The sequence below is a fragment of the Chelonoidis abingdonii genome, chromosome 7 (assembly GCF_003597395.2).
Source record: "Chelonoidis abingdonii isolate Lonesome George chromosome 7, CheloAbing_2.0, whole genome shotgun sequence".
NCBI classification, from domain to species: domain Eukaryota; kingdom Metazoa; phylum Chordata; order Testudines; family Testudinidae; genus Chelonoidis; species Chelonoidis abingdonii.
In genome coordinates, this window is record NC_133775.1 from 107880014 (window position 1) to 107900182 (window position 20169).

At 43.5% G+C, this 20169-nt stretch overlaps 1 protein-coding gene across 4 annotated transcripts in view; it reads left to right on the forward strand.

Annotated features, from left to right (window-relative positions):
- Window positions 1-20169, forward strand: part of SGCD (sarcoglycan delta) — a 555521-nt gene that overhangs the window by 128014 nt on the left and 407338 nt on the right. The window contains exon 1 of one of the 4 annotated variants that reach the window (XM_075068195.1): window positions 18099-18164. The exons of the other annotated variants lie outside the window; for them this stretch is intronic. The gene's annotated coding sequence lies outside the window, so the exon portion shown is untranslated. Of the gene's footprint in view, window positions 1-18098; window positions 18165-20169 lie in introns of those variants that run through there. 4 annotated transcript variants of the gene reach the window in all.

Genomic DNA, 20169 nt, shown 5'->3' on the forward strand with positions numbered 1-20169 from the left:
GCGCGATGGTGGACACGTTCACTAGGAACCCAGCTTACATAAACAAATTCATTTAGCAGAGGCTAAGAAGGAGGTGCCCCAGTTTAATAACTGATGGACTAGAGAAAGAAAGCTCTTTATCCTATTCCTAATAGACATTTTCAGGTTTTCCCTCTTCCCTTTGAAAGTTGGACTTTCAACCTTATGGGGTTCAACACATAATTTGCTGAAATACACCAAAGCTAGTCCTTTTTAACCCGTGCTGCTTGACAGTCTGCTGCAGTCCTACATGAACCATCTGTTGCTGGTGTGCCAGCGTACTGAACTATTAATGCACATGACACACATCATTCTTACTGCTTCTGGTAAATCTATAAAAGCGATTACTAGCCTGCTAAAGATGATTTTATAGACTCTGCATCTGGCTTATTTAAAACTAGATTTCTGTCAGCATTAGAAACATTTATCACCACTGGACCAGTGAATAATAAATAATAATAAAGCCTGACTAGATTTAATCAGCTTTTGGCGATGAGGTTTTAAAATAAAGCGCAGATTGAGAAGGCTCATATAGCTAATGAGTGTAACTTGGATGTTTAAACATATAATATGAGTCATAAAGGTCCTGCATATACCATGGTATTTTTACCAGGTCACTAAAGACCAATATTTTTGTAAAACTTCACAAGAGAGAAAGAAAAGAAATGGATGTCAAACTATTTTATTCAGGGTAACTCATCCTTCAGCCACAGGGAAAATAAGAAATTGCTCTGAACTGGAACTCAAAATACTAAATGTCTGTGAGAGTTGTCTTTTTTTTTTTTTTTTTTTTTAAATCAGAGTTTGAAAAGTGTAGAGGAAAAATCAAAATGCCCCCGAGCCAGTGGCTCATTGGGCTGACGTGGTTAAGGCATGTCCATTTCATAGACAGTGGTGCACAAGGGAGTGATGTGGCCTGCAAAAAAGGAAATGAAAAGTTCAGGTATAGGTGAAGGATTGTCTTATGGGTAAGGCAATGGACTGGGACTTAGAAAATCAGGGGTCACTGGCTGGCCTTGCCATTGACTTAGTGGGTGATCTTGGGCAAGTCACTTAAACTCTCGGGCCCCCAGTTCCATGTTTATAAAAATGCATGTAATAACCCTTCCTTCCCTAACCTTTGTCTGTCTTGATAAACTCTTCAGGGCTTGTGTTCCTGTGTGTTTCACAGCACCTAGCACAATGGAGCCCCGTGCTCAGTTGCATTCTGTAGACATGACTGTAATGCAAATAATGAATAACAACAAAATGTCCTCACGTACTTGGGCTTGCTTTCATTTCCCTGAAAACAAACAGACCCTTTAACCTGGGAGAGGCAGACTGGGTGAGGAAGTGGGAATCTTGTAAATTACCTCAGATACGCTCACATTTGTAGCAGAAATTTTTCATATCATCTCGTTTACAGGTAGGTGACCCCTTTGGAGTTTATCTAATACTGATGGTGAAGAAATTACTTTTTTTTTTTTTTTTTAAAGCTCACAAAATGACCATTTGAGATTCTCATTCATTCAGCTTGAGCCTGACCCTGCTCTGACTTCAGTGGGACCAGGATTCCAGTCTGTTTCCTATCGCAAAGGCATTTGTTGTACCTACGCTTTATTTCTGCTTAATTATTTGCTCTGTATCTAACTTGGGGGATCATGTTTTCAGAGACCTTTGTGCTGTCCTCTGTGGCACCCACCAATCCTGTAATCTGAGCCAGGTTGCCAGGCCCCTGCACAGATCAGCTTGCAGGTTTGGGTCCTAAATTTGGATTCACAATTTTGTATATACTGTCGTTGTTCCTGGAAAAAGCCATCATCTGTGAACACACATGAGAATTGCATGCTTAAATGCCATTGTTTTGGAGGGTGGGGGTGTTATAGGAAGGTGTTTACCTCATACAGGCTCTGAAATGGTTTTGTGGGTTTGAGAGGCCAGGCACTGCTAGGCTTTGGAGGGAGTGTTGTCCCTCCTTCCTTTGCTACAGGAAAGGCCATTGTGACCTGGTGGAAGTAAAGAGAGATTCCCCAGGATCCCTCCCAAAAATTCCAAGTTCTGGGTGTCCCTAACTTAAATAAAATGATTCCACCAGAAAATGAACAGTGTGCTTTTTTCCTACCAGGTCGGTTGCGTGCATGCGCGCTTTCTCTCTCTGTCATATATATCCATCTGAGGAGGCTTGGTAACTCCCTCCTTGTGCAGGAGCACTATGGTGATCTCTCTTACCTCTGTAAAATAGGTTAGCGTTTCTTCTTGTAGGGTGAGACATTAAACACAGTAGAGCTGGAGTCATGCAATCAGGTCCTTCACTGTGTTAGAAAGATGGAATAAGCTCTGTTTTCTGCCGATGCCAAGGTCTACTATGAAAATTAAATACATGGTAGCAGCGAGTTGGGGGTAAACTGGGTCAGGATAAGCATTTTTAACCAGCATTTGGCCTAGCAGTGAAATAACAATCTGAATCATCTGAAAAGCCTGAGAGCTCTTGAAAAGTTTAAATGATTAGTAAACCCCAGACTTTGTGTCACTCAGCATCCATTGTTGAAATAGTGTCTGAGTTATGCTTTGAGCTGGGGATTGGACTGGATGACCTGAGGTCGCTTCCAATGCTGATATTCTGTGTGGTATATTTGTTGCTGTAATGATGGGGCTGAAAGGTGGCTCTGAAAGACTCTCTCTTTAAGCCGTGGGTTTTACTGCATGGATTTTGACCACCCAGAAGTAAGCCAGTAATTATGATTTTTTGTGTTATGATGGTTCTTAGAGGCCTCAACTGATATTGGGTTGCTATTATGTAGCACTGAGATAGAGATACTTTAAGGGTGAAATTCTAGCCCCAATTAAGTCAATGCAAATTGCCCATTGACTAGAATAGGGACAGTATTTCACTCTAAGGCCTTGTTTACACAGGCAGTGACATGCACAGTATGTGTAGCTACATGCCGCAGTAAAAGCCAGGCTGTCTTCACTCTGCAGTGCGTAGCTACAGACGACAGTGGAAGACTCTGGCAGAGGAGGAGGCTGTAGCAGATGAGGCCTGAGGTGTTTAGAAGGTGAACTGCTGAAGTGGACTACAAGATTCCTTCTTCCTGAAGCTCGCAGGGCAGGAAAGGAGGTTCTAAGCCAGACCGCACAGGCAACATCATAACTGCTAAATGTTTTATGCTTGCGGGGAAATGGAGGTGCCAGTGTCTCCTGTCTCATTTCATTCAGAAAAATGCCTAGAAACAAGTCAGTAACACCGAACAGCATTATCATTCTCAGGTTAAAATGAGGTGTGGAACATCATATTCAGTCAGAGCGCTTGTCCTATACATACCTTTGTTGTCTCCGGAGGGCTAGCGAGTCTGCATGCCGAAGTATAAGGTACTGAGATGCCTGCCGAGTCAGGTCTTAGAGGAGCTGTTAAATCCTGAGACTGGTTTCTAGCACAGTAAGGGGAGATAAGTCCCTTGCCACCACAGTAAACCTACTTGTCACTGGGTCAGCCAGCGCTGAGGATGATGAGCTACAGCGTGTGAGGGGGACGCGTATGCTCCGTTCGGAGTAGGTTCATAGCTGCCCAGATGCGTTATCTCTGAAACAGGAGCCCCTCACCTCTCTGGGCAGTCTTCTGTGGAGCCCTGAGGCCTCAGTACCAAATCCCGGGCGGAATGAAGGACCAGAGACTATATGTTGTATTAGGGCAAAGAGATGTCTGGTGTGTCCCCTTAATGGACTGGCAGGACTAAGAATTCCAAAGGTGGTGGGACTGGAGCTGGGGCCCTGTCCACTTCTGCCTGGTTCTGCAAAGTAAAGCCTGTGTCAGAAGAGCACATCCTGTAACTTGTTAAAGATGTGCTCCCCCTCCACCCCTGTGCTCTCCAAGCGTCCTCTGGGCCGGTGCCCCTACTATATGCTGTGGCTTATTATTTGCATTGCAGGAGCACCCAGAGGCACCCTTTCCGAGCCCCATTGTGCTGGGTTCTCGACACTTACACAGTGAGAGACCGCTCCTCCCCCAATGAGCTTAGAATCTAATTCAAAAGCAGACATAACCGCCTTTGCAACAGGGTGTGGGAAATGGAAGATATGGGGAATGGCAAGGTAGGGTAACACTGGTAAGCTCCCCTGGTTACATAGGCTGGCTGTGGGCACAGTTAGTAGGTTCTGAATCATTCAAAGGTTTTGCTGAATATTTTTTATACTGTAAGATTAGAAATAAAATAATACCCCACGTTGGAGCCCTTCACATAGAACATAGTCTGGGCTTATTCATTCTTGCTTTGACATAGCTTTAAAGCTGTGGTGATCAGCCGTTCGCTATCTTTAAGTGTGAAACCATTCTAGCCTGGATTGTCTTTCCTGTGTCCTGCCTTAGGATAAGAGACAAAGCTCCTGCTAATCAGTACATTAATCTGGATCTGTGCAAATTAATATGCCATTACTTATCAGCCTTCTGCATAAACCTTCCTTTATATTTCAGAAGATGAATACAAAATGGCTATTTTATTTTATCGTCTATGGATTTTGGAGTCGTCCAGAGACCTCTAATATTCAGCCGTTTCTAATAGACAGCCGCCCTACACACAGTAAATTAATAGGTTATAAGAGGAAATCACTGATGGGTACAGGCTGAGGATCTTCAGATAAAAAGTTGCTCATTTCCTGTTGAGTTAAAAGAACAGTCTTTGCTCAAGTCTGAACAGCCACTGAGACGCTTGACCAGATTACTGTGTGGGGTTTGGAATGAACCAAACTAAGGGTTTTGGGATGAAATGAGTCCAAATGACTTTAATCTCCTTTTCATATATTTATCTTCATAAATTGTTTTAATTATACCATGTTGGTAACTGATCTAAATATTAAGGAGTTTGATTTTTGTGAGGGAATGGATGCAGCTACTGGTACTATTAGCCTGACTTCTTTCTTGGGAGTTCTCAGCCTTTCCCTACCCTCCCTCTCTCCCCAGCAACCCCTGACCAATCAGTTTACTCTTGTCTCTACGTCGGTTGACTGTTTTCTTCAGTCATTTGGGAAAATATTGCCCCACGTTGGATGTATGCCTTTAGACTCAGGCCTGTCTAACTTGCAGTGTATCAGGTAATGATGTTCCATTGGCTCAAGTCTGAGGTAAGAAGGAAGAGTGTCGCCTACGTATTTACAAGCACCAAATTTTGTGTTGACTAAAGTGGGCTTTCCCACGATGTCTCCACCCAAATACTAATCTTGTCCGATTGCTCAGTATATAGGATCTGAAAAGCTCCCACTTATATGTTTTATGGTTGCAGGTTTTTAATGAAAGAATTAACATTTGAATCCCCCTGTTGGAAGAATACTTTTGCTTTCTTGACACCCCTTCCCCCTGCCCCACCCAGCAACCGTGGTTGCTCATATTGTCCTTTTCTCCTGCCTTTTTTTTGGGGGTGGGATCTGCGGGTCTCTTATCTTCCTTCCCATGGACTTTTTTCCCTTGGTGCAAATGTTGACCTATGTTAATAGTTGGAACTTTCCTCAGCCCATAATTTCTCTCCAGGTTGGAGGTTTATGGTGACTTTGACTCTTAGCACTTCCTACAACAGCCTCACAATCTACAAATAAACTGAAATGTAAACTGTCATTGGGTAGGCAACTAACTGAAGCTTGAGCAGCTGAAAGGTCTGGAACTGAGATGCAAATTGCTCATTGTGTGCAGGTTTTGTTCATTTAAAGCTGACTTGTCTCTTGAGGGCTGGCTTTCTAAAAGAAGATTTGTTGTGTTGGAGAGAAGTTTTCTATATCATAACAGTGCTATAGACACATGTTGTGAAACCAGCTGCCATGAAATTGAATTACAGGTGTTGTATTCTTCACTGCTTAGATTGCTCTATTATGTCATGGGATTTTTTGTTTTGTTTTGAACAAATAACTGCAATTTGCTTGGATCCGAAGAGATGATGGTATGAGTAGGCCGAGGTTGTTTAAGACTTCCATAATGATGGAAAATTACCCTTATCTGTCAAAAGTGAGGTTTCTTTTTCCATCCACTACAAATGAAGTTGGACAGGGAAAACATTTTTAAGCCTTTATTTTTTTAAAATGTGCCTTTTATATTTTTTAGTTTTTCAAAACACCTGTGCAAGTTTTCTGAATACTCATAACATTGTAGCCATTCAGATTTATGTATGACATTACGGAATGCATCAAATATTGACTTTGGAGGTAGTCACATGAATGAATGGACCATTTGCTTTGTTCACTTTTAATTTGCTGAAGCAGAGTTAGAGGCCACAAACAGAATTCACAAGCAAATTTCCAAGAGGCCAGGCTTAGAAGGATGTCCTTAAGGAGACTTAAACTACTGTTAGGAGATTTTGCAAGTTATATTAATTATTTTAGGACAAAAATTCAAACCTGGAGGCTAAGGGTTATGGTCCTGAATTCTTATTTAGGTACCCCAAAAAGTGGCCTCATTTCCATAAGTGCTGAGTATCCACAGCTTGGATTGGATACCTCCCATCAGTGCACCCATTTTAGGGGCAGTGTTTTCCCCTATAAGATTGCAGTTTGCAAGTGTGTTGAGCTGTTGCAAAATTCTTTCTGACCTCACCCCTCACGCCGCCACCACTACACAGACAGACAGCAATCCAAATGGATTTTCTGCTGCTGAGGGCTCTGAAATACACCAGAAGAAGTCAGCATATCCTAGGGCTGGATTAAGCCTTACATGTCTCCAATTACAATCCTTCTACCAAAAGGCCATTGTCATGAACAATCAACCAGCTCAGCCAAACTCCCAAAGAAACATCAATGGAATGTCCCAAATGCATCAGCGCAGACATTTCAAGACCTTACAAGGCCATGATGATAAACACTTTGATTTAGTGATGTGGTTTGCTGAATCATCTTTATTTATAGAAAGAACGAGGAGTACTTGTGGCACCTTAGAGACTAACAAATTTATTTGAGCATAAGCGTTTGTCGGCTAAAACCCACTTCTTTGGATGCATGCAGTGGAAAATACAGTAGGAAGATGTATATACATGGAGAACATGAAAAAATGGGTGTTGCCATACCAACTATAATGAGAGTGATCAATTAAGGTGGGCTGCTATCAGCAGGAGAAAAACAAATTTATAGTGGTAATCAGGATGGCCCATTTCCAACAGTTGACAAGAAGGTGTGAGTAACAGTAGGGGGAAAATTAGCATGGGGAAATAGTTTTTACTTTGTGTAATGACCCATCCACTCCTAGTCTTTATTCAAGCCTACTTAATGGTGTCCAGTTTTTGCAAATAATTCAATTCTGCAGTTTCTCATTGGAGTCTCTTTTAGAAGTTTTTTGTTGGAGTATTGTGACTTTGAGGTCCTGTAATTGAGTGACCAGGGAGGTGGAAGTGCTCCCTGACTGGTTTTTGAATATTACAATTTTGACATCTGATTTGTGTCCATTTATTCTTTTGCATAGAGACTGTCCGGTTGGGCCAATGTACATGGCAGAGGGGCATTGCTGGCACATAATACCATATATACATTGGTAGATGTGCAGGTGAACGAGCTGATACAGACTAACACTGCTACCACTCTGAAACCTTTATTTATATGTGTATGCATCTGTTATCTATTAAACTAATTGTGCATAAAAGAACTAGCTTTTTCAAGTGATCGATTGTCTACCCACATGGGTAGCTGGTGGTGAATTGTGATTGTTATGGCAACCACTGTAAAATGTGTGCATCCTTTGATCTGATAGGCCATTTCTTTTCTTTGCTAGTTTCATCTTTTACCCCTCACCCACTCTCTTTCTAACCCCCTCCCTCCCCCTCCCCCCCCCCTCCCCCCTACTACCCCTCACCCGCTTACGACCACCTCCCCCGCTTCCTCCCCCCACCTCCCAACCCCTCACCCTCCCCCCCCCTCCTCCCCTACCCCCCCCGCCCCCCACCTCTCCCTACACCCCTCACCCCCCCCCCCCTCTAATCAAAGTTTTTTTTTTGTTTCTGCTGGTGGCATTGTAAAGCATGCGGCTCTGATGCTGGTGTTGGAAAATATAACATGCGGTGTGTTATTTCTTTCTGGTTTTCCTCACTTTCAGGCGCAAAGATATGTTCAAATCCCCAAAAAAGAGTAGGGAGATTGGATTATCTTACTTCTTCTGTGATTGGGGTTCCATGAGTGTTGAAGAATTAGCTGCTTCATTGTTTGGTGCTCTAGGAACAGGATGGGTTTTCCAAACGGAAAAACCCTAACGCGGAATACCATCATTCATCATCTAACATAGGAAACACCTAAAAACCACAATCAGCCATAAACACCAACCCTTCTTGGAGCTACATTGTTTTCACCAAGTAAATTCACCATTCAAACCGACCTTTGCACACGCTGTTCCTATAACTCCCCTTCCACCCCCCAGCAAAAGAGTGATCTATTTTTTGTGTATGCCAATCAAAACATCCAATTGTGCCCACCAAGCAAAAATAGGCCCACCCCCCCGCGGGCCCCGGGAAAGTGGAGGCCCCCCCTGAACCTGCCCCAAACAACGACGGTAACTTTTCCGAGAGTACTATATGGCCCAAAAACTGGACCCATCTTTCCACAGCCAAAAAAGAAATAAATGGACACAAATCCGACATCAGGAATCATAACATTCAAAAACCAGTAGGAAGAACCGTTCCGATCTCCCTTCTCCTCTGGTCACTCATAAGAGACTAAAAGTGGCAATTCTTCAACAAGAAAACTTCAGAAACAGACTGCAACATGAAGCTGCAGACTGGAATTAATTTGCAAACTGCTTACCATCAGATTAGACCTGAATAAAGACTGGGAGTGGTTGGGTCATTACAAAACCTAAACTTAATTTCTCACTATTATTACTCACACCTTCCTGTCAACTGTCTGTAATGGGCCACTCTCCTACCACTTCAAAAGTTATTTTTTCTCCCTTGGTATCCTGCTGTTACTTGATTTATCTAGTTAGATTGACCTCACACTTGGTAATGTAACCCCCATCCTTTCATTTATTTATACCTGCTCCTGTATTTTTCACATCATGCATCTGATGAAGTAGGATCTAGCCCATGAAAGCTTATGCCCAAATAAATGTATTAGTCTCTAAGGTGCCACAAGGATTCCTTGTTAGTCTGCATCAGCAAAAACAACACGACTACCACTCTGAAACCTAAGTGAGTTAGGCAAGCAACCTCCATTGCCCATCTGTGTAATTGGGCGCCTCTAACCCCTTTGAAAATTCCATCCATAATTTACCGTTAAGATGGGGCTAGTGTACAAACCTCACAGCTTCCTCTGCTTTTCATACTGTGTGAGGAATCTGAGCTGGACCTCTTATTTCTAAATTCCTTAGAAATACCAAAGGTAGATGATTTGATGGTGGAACCAATGAAGTGTAGTTGAATTTGCCAAACTCTACATGCTGAAGAACTTGAGAGACGCTGCTGCTATGTATTTTCTGCTCGTTGCCACTAGGTTTTCACCAGTTTGCTTCAGAGCTTCATTTGTGGAAATCCTAGTGGGATTTCTTGAGTGACCTTATGCTGCCTATTTTCCAGTAACAGTTAGGGTCAGCTTGCATGATTGTTTCACATTTGTGTCTGAGCTTTGCTTATGGGTGTTTTGGATTGACAATGGTTATGTTTATGGGTTTTTTATCTCTCCAGTTTTGAAGTGTGAGTTTTCACCACACATAGTAGGCCAATTAGTGCATCAAACCTCTGCTCTGTCCTCTTCGATCAGCTTTGGTAACCAGGTCCCCCTTTACTTTGAAGACAAAGTTTCTATTTCATGGAGCCTTTAAAAAGCATTTGCATTACTGAGTGTATTTATTAGAAAGGAAAAGGGACAAGCTTTGAAAGCACATTTTGAATGCAGATTTTCATAGGTACTGATGTTGTGCCCATTGTTGATGGGTTTGCCAAGGCCTTTTATTTCCTCATTTAAAGTGTGATGTGAAAAGCTAGAAGAGACTTTCAAGGGTCCCCTTGAAAATTTAATGTATGAAGTAAAACAGAAAAATACTGCAGGAATGCATTTATAATATTGATATATGTTTGTGTGAACTTGGTTTTAAGGGAAACTGTAGCTACGGTAGTTACTATTGATTTGCTGTAAATAAGCCCTGCTACTACCAGCAGAACTGAGGAAGAAAAGACAAGTGATGGGTTTGGTGGCCTAGTGGTGGCACATGATCCTCGTGAGCTACAAGTGAAACTGAGTATGATGGTCCCTGTTTGTACAACCTACAAAACCTTGACGGAATTCAGATCTGCTCAGCCAGTTCCACTCGGGACAGCCCCAGTATCAGTTCAGGACTATGATTCACTGGCAAAAACAAATGGAGCAACCTTTTACTGTTCCTGTGCACATTATGCCTGACTCAAGCCAGTACTGCAAGCTGAGAGAGAGAGAGAGAGAGACAGACACGAATTGAGTTCCATGTTGTGTTTAGTGCATTCTTCCCAGAGATCACTGGTACCCTGTGTTAAGACAGACTCATGAACTATTTCACAGTTTTCTTGCTGTCTCATCCTCCTCCTTCACGGGCTCAGCATATGCTCCAGCCATTGGTTATGACCACGTTTGAGCATAGAGGAGATAGGCTTCTCTATCAGCTGTGGCGCAGGGAGTGATTTTGCCTCCTTGAAGTTAAAGAACTACCTTACCGGTCAGTTGTTGCATTGATCCCACTCCTGGAACAAAGTACTACTCAGTATGAATAAGGGTGGGATTGGGGGCAAAGAATTTAAGGATAACTAAGGGCGAGGTCACGCCTGTGAGGCAGTGTATCACCGCCCCAGCCTGGAGGAGAGCCAGGTGGCACTCGCCCTCAGAGAAGCAAAATTCCACACAGATTTCCCTCATGAACACTTGGTATCGTGCTGCTATGATGGGGTGCGGCTTACGTGCCCCCTAGAGGCAGGCTGGTGTATAGGTGAGGACGTAATTGTCTCCTTTCGTTCCATGGCGCATGAACAGAGGGAGCAAGCAGGTAGAAGCCCCTCCCTTCCCAGAGTGAACCTAGAGCGAATCTGGCCCAAACAGTGGCTAGTTGTGTGTTTGTCCAGTGCCTTGTACAATCCCAGCCATGGTGGGATGTTTGGGTGCAAGCGGAATGTACAGATAATAGGGCCATATTCTGCCTCCTTTACTCCTGCAGAGTATTGCCATACTCTGTGAGTAGGCCTATTGAAATCAATGGGATGGCTTGCGGGGAACGTTGCTTCTCAGCTGGAATAAGGGTTGCAGAACTGAGCCCATAATAAATCAATAAATGTGAAACCTAAATAGGGATCTGAAGGGAAGCCCAAGCCAAACCAGGCAGTGGTTAGACTACTTCAGCTCACGTTCTGGAAAGGACAGATCTCACGTTCACCTGGATGTGCCTGTTCAAAATGAATACACTGTTGGATGCACTAAAAAAATGAAAAAAAAATAACTGCTAGAATATCACTGGAAAGTGTTTGTGTATGTCAGTGTGCTGGAGATGCTGCCCAAGGTTATTTATCCAAATGAAAGCGTTGCCATTGTAATACTTTCAAAGTCGCTGTCAGTTTGGGGTATTTGACGGATAAGTTCTGGTCGTGCAAGTTAGATCTTTCCTGAGGCTAGACTCACAGAGGAATCTGACTTCTGAAAATCTGGTCTGTTTACTCCGAAATCTGTTTCTGGACAGATTGTGCCACCTTCTGCCCTTCACCTTTTTCCCCCTACCTCAGCTGCATAGGTCAGAGATGGAACAATAGCCCAGATTTTCAAGCTTAACAGAGAAAAATCAAAGCTTTTCTAAGCATGTCTATTTTTGGAACTGTGTTTTATATATAGGCTCCATGGAAGGCACTTTAATTCAGGATGGGGGAAGGAGGAGCAGAAAGGCTGAGGATTTAAAAAGAGTTTGATTTTGAATCTGCTTTGTTTTTATACTTGCTCCCTGAGCATTCAGGACTGGGTGGGGAAGGCATACGTAGGAGCAGCAGGTGACATATAACTTGGTCCTTTTTTAATTTTTTTGACTCTAATAGTGTTTTTGCTATTTAGAGTGTCATTAGAGTAGCATGTAATTATGGTCTGGGTTCAAATCAGAATGCAACTGAAATGGTAAGTACAATTGGAGCTGCAAAGTAGAAAGCCAGATCCTAGCCGGTGTCATGTGGATGTTCTGGAAATAGGAATTTGTAATCAGTAGCACTGAAAGGGGATTAAATACAGAGCTACCACTTCCCAGACATTTCCAAACATTCAGAATGTATCTAGATAGAACACTGCAGCTCTTCCCAAATCCCTGAGAAGAGGACAATCACCTTTCAGTAGTTAGACTCCCCATCATCTGCCTCCTATGCCTGTGCTGTTCTTGTCCTGGGGCTCTCTGGGGTGGAAATTAACACTGGCATTTAAGTGGGGAACACGAGCCATTTCTCACTAAATCGTACTACTGCACAAGGCCGCAGAGTCATTCTCACTTGGGACCAAAGACAATATTCAAACCTGGGGGTGGACTCCTGGCCTGGATAAAGTGAATGACAAAAAGTCCTACTGAAGTCAGTGGGTTCAGGATTTCATCCCAGGTCTCTGGGACATGAATGGACTACGCGCCGACCTCCTGGGCCACTTAATAACTTGCTCCAACTGGGATGCCTCTGAGATGTTCTCCCAAAGCTTCGACTGTATCAGTAGTTAATTATCCATCTTAACACACTGGAGCAACGTCAGTTTGGGACTTTTAACTTTTTTTCTTCCGGGAAAGGACAAAATGTTTCACACCGAACTCAAGATCATTCAGGATGACGAGATTTCCTAGTCAGAGAGTGCAGAGTAAGAACGAGGGGGAGGTGGAATAATTTTTTTCCATGCTGCCAATGTAATATGGAAGATGCTAATGCAATGTGAAATACAAATGATAGGCCAAGTGAAATTCACTGATAACCACCCCAGAATTCTCATTCCATCGTCAATTTTTATATTATCATAGATATGACACTATTTGAAAATCACTAGTTGCATTTTATTTTGCATACCTAAATCACTTGCATTTCAAATGAACTAACCTAGATTAATTCTGATGTGTTTTTCTTTCGTGATTCCCATAAGCAGCAGACCTTGATGTTGAATTACTGCGTGGGGTTGCCCTTTTTTTAACAATTCAAGGATGGCTGTGCTAGGAGACACGAGACAAATGGATGTCTTGGCAGAAGCTGGCTAGGAATTGGGATTTTAAAAACTAAGTCTCCAGAAGTCAAATTGGGAAGTCTGGTGACCTTGGAAAAGTGACCTTCCAGATTTAAATTTAATGCATTTTTATGCTTGAATGTTGAGCTAATATCTTAGAGGTTGCCCATCTGAATAGCTGTGAAAGAAGGCTCTCTGTTTATCCGCAACTTGGGATACAGCTCCAGTGGCTGGAGTCTGTGCTGGATATGGCTGTGGGAGTTAGGGGTGAGGAATAATTCTACATCACAAGCTGCAGAGCTACTCCATGGCTGCTATTGCAGCTTTAGTCCCAGCAGTGGGTGCCCCTTTTCTTCCTGAGCACTGAATCTAAGCAATCCTAGATCCATTGGCCCTGCTTCTCTCCTCCCCTACCGAGGGTGACCAAATAGCAAGTGTGAAAAATCAGGACGGGGTGGGGTGTGTGTGTATGTGTGGCAATAGGGGCCTATATAACAAAAAGCCTCAAATATTGGGACTGTCCCTATAAAATCGGGTTATCTGGTCAGCCTACCCCTGCCCTGTTCCCTAGCACCCCTGAATCCTAGTTGTTCCCATAGAAGGCAGCCCTGCAGCACATGGCAGCAGTGTGGTCTAATGGATAGGGCACAGGACTGGGCATTGGGAGACCTGGATTCCAATCCCAGAAATGAGATAAAACTAAATGATTCATAAAGCTTCCTTGCCAGATTCTCAGCCGGTGTAAAACAGTCTAGCTCTTTCTACGCCAATAAAGCTGTGCTCTTGTACATGAGCTGAGGATCTGTTCTTGTGACTTAGATATCATTGCAGTATCCAGTATATATTAGTATGGTTATTAAGTAAATATTTGCATTGTGATAGTACCCAAAGCCTGCTGGATGCTGTGCAAACATAGAAGGGGAATGTTCCCTGCCCTAAAGGGCTTATAGTGCAAAGTGTGCTCTCTCCATGCCATGTGCGAGCTATATATAATCTGGAATGCTCTCCGTGCTGGGCCTGATGAACTGGTAGCTATCCAAAGGGGATATCTTTGGAATCCACATTCTTTTTGCATTAAAAAATGATCCAGCATTTTTAGTTCAGATGCAGTCATGGAAAAGCATGAATATGGTCAAGATGTACATGCTTGATGCCAGGAGAGGTCTGCAGTGGGTAGACCCTCACAGTCTAATTGGTCATCTGGGGTACCAGTGTAAGGGAGTGCCTTGCTACAGTAGTGTTCCAAACGGTGTGTATACCTACACAGATCTGCTGCCCATGCGGCCGTTTCTGATATTTGACAGTTGTTTCATATAAAAGAGTTGTTTCTGTTTCACTGCAGGCCCTTTGTTCAGGGTCAAAAGGAGTTCAAGAAATATCTGCCTGCCCGTGGGGTCCATGCCAGTCTTCCCCACCCCATTACTATCACTGCAGCTTAGGTGGATGTGATGGGTCGTCTTTTTTGTGCTCGTTTTACTGTCTGCTAGCCAACATAGTTCTGTACAGCAAAGGGTAATTGCCTTTGGGTAGTGTGTAAGGGGGAAGTCGTGCTTCCAATTTTGTTACAAACTACTTAAGCCGGTGGAGATCAGCTGCTGCATGAGGATTTGAGGGGGGCTGTCCTATTGGAAGATGTTCTCCTTGTCCACTCCAGGAAGGCTTGACTTGCCCTTACGTGGTTCCTCCCATGAACAAATACTGACCAAAGAAGGGGAAACATTCTCCATGACTGTTAAATGGGGATTTGGAGGCAGCTGTGTGCTGAAGGAGGCTCTGATTCTGTAAGGTGCTAAGAAACTGGGAGTTGAGGATTCTCACTGCCTTGCAGGATAAGGTCCCTGAAGTTCTGCAGTGGATAGTTCTTGAAGTTGAATAGTCCCTTCGACTGCTCTAATCTTAGGGTGACCAGACAGCAAGTGTGAAAAACTGGGACAGACGATGGGGGCTAATAGAAGCCTATATAAGAAAAAAACCCAAATATTGGGACTGTCCCTATAAAATCGGGACATCTGATCACCCTATCTAATCTCCAGTGAGCTGAGAAGGAAGGGAGAATCTGGTGGTCTAGGACTCCTTTTATCCGCTGAGGCTGTCTGCTTTTAGTCTCGTCAGTTCGTCTCCTAGCCTGGAAGGACTGCCCCGGCTGAGGACTGAAAAAGAGCTCTGAGCTGCTCAGAGAGTACTACATAGGGAGTACCCAAGGTCAAGCAACTGTATGAACATAAAAAAAGAATACTGTGTTGGCAGTGAATGTTGTACTTCAGAGACTTCTCCTTTGACCCTTTAAATGTATGGAGTCCATACCAGTCCTCCTCACCCCATTGCTCTCACTGCAGCTTAGGTGGATGTGATGGGTCGTCTTTTTTGTGCTCGTTTTACTGTCCGCTAGCCAACATGGTACTATGAACATTTCCTGGCTCACATTCTCCCTTCTCTCCTTTCCTCTCCCCCCACCTTCCCTTCAAAAACTGCTTATCTTTCACTTCCGCTATTCTCCCTGTGGGGTTCCTGAGCAGGTCACAAAAGCTGCACCACTTTACACTGCTAGGCTTAAGGCTGATAGGAAGGGCAATGCGAGAAAGCTGGGTTCAGTCCCTGCTCTACTACAGAGCTCCTGGGTGATCTCGGGCAAATCATTTAGTCTCTATGCCTCCGTTCCTCATCTGTACAATGGGTTGTTGTGATGATAAATACATTAAAGACTGTGAGTCGCTCAGATAGTATGGGACTGTGGGCTGTACAAGTACCTCTCTAGATAAATAGGCTTTGCAGTTTCTTTTCTTTGTGATTTAAAAATGAACCCCCTCTTTATAAGGGAGATAAAGAAACTCTCAGATCTTCCCTGACCTAGAATTGTAAACGCTTATTCAAGCAGAGGTGAGCTTAGCTTCCGAGATGATTTCTCTTTCTGTAGAGAGTAATGTTCTGTGTAGATTAAATGTATTGGTTGTGATGCTGATGTGTCTTTAGAATTCAAAATATAATGAACGAAATCCTCAGCCCATCATATCCGAGTTTTCTTCTGGCTTTAGGGATATGTAAGCCTTTTCCCTGGCGGTGGTTTCTCAGCGGAGAGTAAATATTAAAACTGACTGACATCTCTGGGGCTAGCCGAGTAAGTAGGTCTTTAAGGTTCAGGCGTTTAAGCACAATCCAAGACACAGAGCTCCATGGCTTGGAAAGAGAAGGTATCTCTGCTTCTTTTCTCAAAGTTAGGAGCTGTAGAGGCCAAGTTGTAAAGTGACACTGCATCCATAGCACACCCAAAGACCCTACACTGGTGCTGAATTAATCATAAGAACATAAGAATGGCCGCACTGGGTCGGACCAAAGGTCCATCCAGCCCAGTATCCTGTCTTCCAACAGTCCAAGTGCCTCAGAGGGAGTGAACCTAACAGGTAACAATCAAGTGAGCTCTCTCCTGCCATCCATCTCCACCCTCTGACAAACTGAGGTTAGGGACACCATTGCTTACCCATCCTGGCTAATAGCCATTAATGGACTTAACCTCCATGAATTTATCTAGTTCCCTTTTAAACCCTGTTATAGTCTTGGCCTTCACAACCTCCTCAGGCAAGGAGTTGCACAATTTGACTGTGTGCTGCTGAGCCTGCTCAGCCCCTGTTAACCCAGTGCAGGCTGTACAGAGATTACATCAAATTAGTTCAACAAAGCTGTTCTTGGAGTGGCTGAACAGCACCGAGTGGTCTTGTTACTCTCCGCCTGCATATCTCAAATGGCTTTGTGGCCTACCATTCATACACATGGTGACCTACATCACAGAGCAGCAGCCGTCCCTCCTCACACCGCGTGTCTGGACAAAAATCTGCTCTAGACTTTTTTTTTTTGATCAAACAAATCACTGTAGTCCTTTGTAGGTAACTGAAAAAACGTTTTAATTTTCCATGTTCAAAACCACCATAGCAGCTGTTTAAGTGAAAAAATCTGTTCTACAAGAAAAAACATGCAGTAAGTGACAAGTGCTCACAGCATCTGTTGTTTATTTGCAATTTACAGCAAATGAAACAAAAAATATCAGAATCTCGCTTCATTAATTTCATTGTTTTTCTATAATAGTATTTTATTGTTACAATAAAAGTACAAACCAAATTAACATACCCATAATTGTAGTTCATAAATACATCCAACTTAACATATCTGTGTAATTCTTGCTAAATTGCCTTGAGAGTTCTACATATTACCTAAACAGCTTTATTTCTGTTAATAAAATTATGTAAACAAAGAATTTATATAATTTTAGGTCCATCTGCAGCATTTTCTTTTTATCTCATTAGGAAGATTCTTTAGGCTAGTGTATATCAGTTTAAAATGCAATTGTTCAAGATTTGTATATTAAAAAAGGGAAGGGCTTTCATGCTAGTCTCTTTGGAGTTATATTCTTTTTCCATTTTTTTGTTCCTTTATTGTCTTTAGAGAGATTAAGTGGCATAGCATGGACATGTGCCTATGCAAGTTTGCGTTGGTTTGAGTTAATTTGGTCTAAACCCCTGTGTGGACACTGTTATATCCGCGTCAGAGAGATTTATTTGGTGTATCTTAAACCTGTTCTGAATTGACTTAAGCTAAAGCAGAGTAAGTCTGGTTTAAACCAGAATGAGAGTATCCACACAGCTTTTTTCATTAGTTTAACTAAATTGGTTAAAAATCGCAACTTAAACTGGTGCATCTCTGTGTGTAGACAATTGTTGTATCTCCTGGTCCTTAAATCCCACTCCTTCGTTGATCTTTGCTAGCATTTTTGCTAGCTGTACAAAGCCACATTGATGTCAATTTTTCTATGGCATATGTCAAAGCATTGCATATCACAGTAGTAAAGATTGTGAACCACAGTCAATCAGATAAAATTGCTGCGAGGGGGTTTGTACATTAAACCCCCCCTCCCCGGCACAGTTTAACTTGAAACCTTTTACCTTGCACTTCAACTTACGAGGTGTTCTTTATTTTTGCTTTGAGGGTGAGATGCCATGTACCATTGATGCACCTCTGGCTTCCACAGCATAAAGTGAAAGGTCTGTATATAAATGCAGCTAATGAAATTGGGGACTGTATGGCCTCCAGCCATTTACGGTAATGGCATGAAGAATTGCACTCCATTACTTTGGAGTGGTAGCAGTTCATACTAAAGCACTGGTTCCCCGAGGAGCCAAGGAGTTCTGATTGAATCTTATTCACAAAATAGACAGAAGATAAGTGCATTGCATGGCAGATGACAAGCCTGATTCAACAGCGACTGCAGGGTCGTCTGAGTTTTTGGTTTGATTCTGTAAATCTTTCCCTTTTTTTCCCTTTCAGCACAGTCTCATTCACTAGCCCTTTGACAAAGGCATTGTCAGGAGACTGTTGTTACCAGAGGTGTTGTCTGGCATCAGTGCATCTAGTGCATTCCTCCCTGGCATCCAGTGGAATGCACTAGAGATGATATTGGCCCACAGGATGTTTTGCAGCAGAGTCCTTATGGTTTCATCCTTCTGGAATATTCATTGTTAGAGCTGAGCAAACAGCAAACCTGGAGTCGGGTGTCTATGCAGCATTCCTGGGGCTTAATCCTTGGCCCCTGCTCCAGTGCAGAACAGCCAGCAAACTGGCTTAACCAGCTAGCTGGGGATTCTCTTGGTGTGGTGGAATCCCTGGGTGGCTCCTGCACTATAGCCCCTGGTCTGAGATTCATGCTGGGCCATGGCCAGGAGGAAAGGAACGTGGCCTGAGTACCATCACTGTGCTTTGGAAATCCTTATCCAGTGTACTGGCACCGAGGCTGCTCTAAAGTGTGTTAGGAACCAGGCTGGTGTAGAAACAGCCTCACAGTGGAGGAGCTGCTGATGGCTCCTTCATTGGGGTCTCTTCCCCTGCTCTCTGCATATTAGGCACTGCTGAAAATCTAGAGCCTATGTGCAGGCCTTTGCCATAATGGCAGAGCCCGGTCATGTATTTCTGAAAGAGCATGGAGGTGAGATTCTGAGGTCTCTACCAGTGAGCAAGGATTAATCTGATAAATGCAATAATTTACTGGGTGAGGATCAGTGACAGAAAATTTAATTATTGCCCAGTCCAGGCTGGATATGAGAGAGACTGAGAGAAATATTCCTATTACTCAACCTGGCTAATGAACATTTCAAACTGCAGGAAGATTTGGAAACCAATGTTACTTAAGTTCTGTTTCTCGCTGGAAGTAGAACTTTTCTGCTGCATTTCGCTGTCGGTCTCCAAATGGGGCAGCTGCACTTGCCTTTAACCAAAAGTGTATGCCGGGGTTTCATCTGAATGTCATGCTTTGCTTAGCAAAGAGACACCGACTGCAGCCAGTGCTGTCCCCGACCTACGCATGCTACTGCAATCCCAGAGCTTGCTGCTTGGATCTTGCTTTGCCCACCACAGCTAGGCGGGGTGGGGTTTGCTATCTTATTTATTTATTAATAATTTATACCTTAAAATCCCCCAGACTATCATCTCTGTTGTGTTCAGTGCACATGGGCTAGTCTAGGGTTTGGTCTGCATTTGCGTCTACACTGGGGGTTATGTTGATGGAAGAGGGCTGTCACTCTCCTCTTTCCTCTCGTATTCCCTTCATTTGTTTGTTACACCTACTTGTTACCTCTTGTCCTAAACTGGGTCCACACTGTGCCACCCTTATTCACGCTAGCGAAACTCTACTTCACACGTCGTCCCATTGATGTGGCACCCTGGCCACTTGGCCCCTCCTGCTCCTGGTGCATCTTTCTGCTGGGGGCTTCCCAGGAGGGTGGCACAGGGTTCCCAGTGCTAGTCCTAGCTCACTGCTGTGCTGGGGACCACATCAGGGAGCAGAATCTGGTCTCTTATCTTCAGTTCTTGAGGAGCTTCTGCAGAGCAGCAAGGAGATAGGGATTCCTTCTTACCCATCTGGCTATGAGCAGCTTCTCTTCCCCTCCCTATCAGCTAGGACAGAGGATTACAGAAAGGTGATGATCCCTTTGGACTGTAGCATTGAACACTTGTGTGCCTGATTATAACCCGATTTCTGATGTGATTAGCCCA